Consider the following 5000-nt stretch of genomic DNA (forward strand, 5'->3'; position numbering starts at 1 on the left):
GAGGGGGGATCCCCGACCAGGAAAGGCCCCCCACCTCCTTAAAAAAAAAGACGGGGAGAAAGGCCGCCGCAGCCCCCTCCCCAATTCTGGGCTCCTACAGCCGCTTTCCCTCCTCCTGTCGAAGACCCCTCCCCGATTTCTTTCTTTCTTTCTTTCTTTCTTTCTTTTTCTTTCTTTCTTTCTTTTCCTTTTCCTCCCTTCCTTCCTCTTCTTCCTCCCCTCCCTTCTGCTCTCTCCTTTCCTTCCTTCCTTCCTTCCTTCCTTCCTTCCTTCCTTCCAGCTTTCCTTCCTGCCTGCCTTCCTTCCATCTTTCCTTCCTGCCTGCCTTCCTTCCTTCTTCCCTTCCTCCCTCCCTCCCCCTTTTTCTTCCTTCCTGCCTTCCTACCTTTCTGTCTGTCTGTTTGTCTGTCTGTCTATCTATCTATCTATCTATCTATCTATCTATCTATCTATCTATCTATCTATCCCTCCATCCCTCCATCCATCCATCCTTCTATCTGTCTATCTTATCTACCGACCAACCCTTCCTCTTTCTTTTCTTTCTTTCTTTCTTTTTTCTTTCTTTCTTTCTTTCTTTCTTTCTTTCTTTCTTTCTTTCTTTCTTTCTTTCTTTCTTTTTCTTTCTTTCTTTTTCTTTCTTTCTTTCTTCTTTCTTTCTTTCTTTCTTTCTTTCTTTCTTTCTTTCTTTCTTTCTTTCTTTCTTTCTTTCTTCTGGAGGTGGGGGGGGGAAGGAGAAATCCCGCCCACCTCCCAGCAAGGCAAGTCTCTCTTTGGGCGTGACTCAGTTTCTCTTTTCACCCAGCAGCTTATCGATCTCTCTCTCTCTCTCTCTCTCTCTCTCTCTCTCTCTCTCTCTCTCTTTTCATTTATCTATGAACATCTATCATCCATCCATTGTAGGAGATAAGCAGATAACTGAGCCCGAGGGAGGGGTCAAACATGTGATCAGTCATGAATCCCTACACACTTGTAAGAGATCTAAATCCAGCCCACCTTGACTGCCTTTCCTATCTGCCGCTCATTTCCCTCAGTCCGTTAGTAGGTCAGATTCTTGTAGTGAACTGAAGCTTGCAATACCTCTCTTTATAGGTAATACTCGACTTACAACCGTCCCTTGCATGACCGTTGAAACGGCGCTGAAAAAAGGGACTTATGACCGTCTTTCACCCTCACAGCCTTTGCAGCATCCACACGGTCACGTGATTAGAATTCAGACACTTGTGCAGCTGACTCATATTTATGACGGTTGCAGGGGCCCCGTGCTTACGTGACCTCTTTTGGCGAACCTTTTGACCAGCAAAGTCAATGGGGGAAGCCAGATTCACCGAACACACTGGGTGACTAATTTACCAACCGTTGCGATTCACTTAATAACGGAGGCAAGAAAGGTGTAAAGAGAGGCGAAACCCCATTTGGGAAATGTCTCGCTTAACAACCAAAACTGGGGGCTCCATTGCGGTCGTAAGTTGAGAAATATCTGCAGTCTCCCGTTTTGGAAGCCCAGAGCTTGACGTAACAACTTCGGGCAAAACTCCCTTAAATGTCTCACTTAACAACAGAAATGTTGGGCTCCTTTCTGGTCGTACGTTGTGGACTGGCCGCACTCTCCTGTCTGGGGAGCCCCGGGCTTCACTTAACAACTGTGGCAAGAAAAATCATCAAATGACGCAAAGCTCCCTTAAATGTCTCGCTTAGCGACCGAAATGTTGGACTCCATAAGCCAAGGACTATCTGTACTCCCTTGTCTGGGAAGACCCAGGCTTGACTTAACCATTGTGGCAAGAAAAATCATAAAATGGGGGCCAACTCCCTTAAATGTCTCACTTAACGACCAAAATGTTGGGCTCCTTTCCAGTCGTAAGTCGAGGATTACCTTTACCCTCCTGTCTGGGGAACCCCGGGCTTCCCTTAACAACCGAAGCAAGAAAAAACCTAAAATGGGGCAAAACTCCCTTAACTGTCCTGGGTTTCATTCGGGTCGTAAGTCAAGAACTACCTGTACTCTCCTGTAGGGGGAATCCTCGGGCTCCGGTTAGCAACCGCGGCGAGAGAAAAATCGGAAAGTGGGGCACAACTCCCTGAACTGTCTCACTTAACGACCACAATTTTTGGGCTCCATCCCGGTCGTAAGTTGAGGAGTCCCTGTCTCCCTCCCCCCCCACGGCAGGACCCCAGCTCTTACCAAAGGCCCTCCCCGCCCTGCCCCCCCCCGGAAGACTTTTACCTTGGATGCTTGCAGACATTTTCCAGACCAAAAGTCGCTCAGCCCAAAAAATCGATAAGCTGCTGGGTGAAAAGAGAAACTGAGTCACGCCCAAAGAGAGACTTGTCTTGCTGGGAGGTGGGCAGGATTTCTTCTTCCCCCCCCCACCTCCAGAAGACCCCGGGGGGTCTCAAGGAGCGCCACCCGCTCCTCACTGCCCTGGAGTGGGGGTTGACCCATCTGATCCTTCACCCTTGCCCCCCCCTTTCAATTTGGGGGAGGGACGCTGCCCTTTTCAGGGCTTCAGGAAATTGGGAGGGGGGAGCTTTGATGCGCCACGCCGGAGGGACCCCCACTGGACAGTCTCCAAGGGCCGCCCCACCCATTTCATTCGAGCCCCCACCCCCCCTCCGGGAGGGCCGCCACAACCCCCCACCCCACTGCTGGACCTGAAGCCCTATAAAAAGGAGGGAGGGAAGAAAGGAAAGAGAGAGAGAGAGAGAGAGAGAGAGAGAGAGAAAGAAAGAAAGAGAAAGAAAAGGAAAAAGAAAGAAAGAAAGAAAGAAAGAAAGAAAGAAAGAAAGAAAGAAAGAAAGAAAGAAAGAAAGAAAGAAAGAAAGAAAGAAAGAAATTGGGGAGGGGGCTGCGGCCGCCTTTCTCGCCGTCTTTTTTTTCCTTTTTTTAAGGTGGGGGGGCCTTTCCTGGTCGGGGAGCCCCCTCCCCCCCTCCCCACGTCTGAAGTCCTACGATGCACGGACTGCGGGGTGGATGGGGGGCCGAGGGGGGGGATTTGGGGAGCCAAGGGCTAGAGGAGACCCCCCCCCGACCCTTTTCCTCCTCTTCTTCCTCCTCCTCCTCCTCCTCCTCCTCCTCCTCCTCCTCCTCTTCCTCCTCCTCCTCCTCCTCCTCCTCCTCCTCCGGGGGGAGTGATTCAGGCGACACCCCCAGCCCCCCCCCAGCCCCGCTTTCTTAACCCCCGAAGAGCAGAGGAGTCTCGACCGGTTGGACACCCACCTGACGCCTCTTCGCTCCGGGCGCCTTCGCCGTCCTGGAAGCCGAGTGCCGCGCAGGGCTCGCCTCGGGCGGCGTCTTTCGGGTGGGGGGTGGCAGGATGGGGAGGGGGGGCGGAGCCTCCTCGTCCTCGGATTGGCTGCAGCCAACGGTCCCCGCCCCCTAGCCTCGCACACGCCCCGCCCCGCCCCGCCCGCCCCGTCGGGACACCGAGCTTCGCTTCCTGAGCCCTTCCCCACGACCCAGGCAGACACGGGAGATCAAGGCAGGCGGAAGGGGAACGGGGTGGGGTGGGGGGTATAAAGAGGTGGGGGGGTCTCTCCCTTTTACCTGGGGAAGGAAGGGGGTGGTTTGGCACCCGCGCCCTGCCCCAGCCCACCCGGGATCTAGGAGAGGAGAAAGAAAGAGGCGGAAGGGACCTTGGGAGGTCATCTAGTCGAGCCCCCCCCCCCCGGCTGGAGCAGGAGGCCCTCACCGAATGACTGAATGACAGACAAGAGTCGGAAGGGACCTTGGAGGTGGTCTAGTCCGACTCACACACGCACACACACGCACACCCGCCCGAGGAGGAAACCCTTACAGGGTTAGAGAATGACCGTGTGAAGGGATCCTGGAGGTCACCTAGTCCAGCCCCCTGCCCAAGCAGGAGACCCCGACAGAATGATAAGAGTTGGAAGGGGCCTCGGAGGTCATCTAGTCCAGCCCCTTCCAGGAGCAGGAAACCCTGACGGAATTGCAGGATAATAGATAGATAGATAGATAGATAGATAGATAGATAGATAGATAGATAGATAGATAGATAGATAGACAGACAGACAGACAGACAGACAGACAGACAGACAGACAGACAGACACAGGATAGATAGATAGACAGACAGACAGACACGGGATAGATAGATAGATAGATAGATAGATAGATAGATAGATAGATAGATAGATAGATAGATAGATAGATAGATAGATAGATAGACAGACAGACAGACAGACAGACAGACAGACAGACACGGGATAGATAGATAGATAGATAGATAGATAGATAGATAGATAGATAGACAGACAGACAGACACGGGATAGATAGATAGATAGATAGATAGATAGATAGATAGATAGATAGATAGATAGATAGATAGACAGACAGACAGACAGACAGACAGACAGACAGACAGACAGACACGGGATAGATAGATAGATAGATAGATAGATAGATAGATAGATAGACAGACAGACAGACAGACAGACAGACAGACAGACAGACACGGGATAGATAGATAGATAGATAGATAGATAGATAGATAGATAGATAGATAGATAGATAGATAGATAGATAGATAGATAGACAGACAGACACGGGATAGATAGATAGATAGATAGATAGATAGATAGATAGATAGATAGATAGATAGATAGACAGACAGACAGACACGGGATAGATAGATAGATAGATAGATAGATAGATAGATAGATAGATAGATAGATAGATGGACAGACAGACACAGGATAGATAGATAGACACACACACAGACACACGCTCGAGGAGGAAACCGTGTGAAGGGATCCTGGAGGTCACCTAGTCCAGCCCCCTGCCCAAGCAGGAGACCCCGACAGAATGGTAAGGGTAGCAAGAGTTGGAAGGGACCTCGGAGGTCATCTAGTCCGGCCCCCCGCTCGAGCAGGAGACCCTTACCAAATCCCGGAATGACAGAGTCGGAAGCGACCCCGGAGGTCATCTAGTCTGGCGCCCCGCTCGAGCAGTACGACCCTTACTGAATCCCAGAATTACAAGAA

General features: G+C 51.2%; 2 long non-coding RNA genes across 3 annotated transcripts in view; one reads left to right on the plus strand and one right to left on the minus strand.

The window, feature by feature from the left end:
• Positions 1 to 5000, plus strand: part of LOC308678093 — a 305537-nt gene that overhangs the window by 255013 nt on the left and 45524 nt on the right. The window lies entirely within an intron of this gene.
• Positions 1 to 5000, minus strand: part of LOC308678092 — a 400336-nt gene that overhangs the window by 50685 nt on the left and 344651 nt on the right. The window lies entirely within an intron of this gene.

The sequence above is a fragment of the Vipera berus genome, assembly GCF_964194415.1.
Source record: "Vipera berus genome assembly, chromosome: Z".
NCBI lineage: Eukaryota > Metazoa > Chordata > Lepidosauria > Squamata > Viperidae > Vipera > Vipera berus.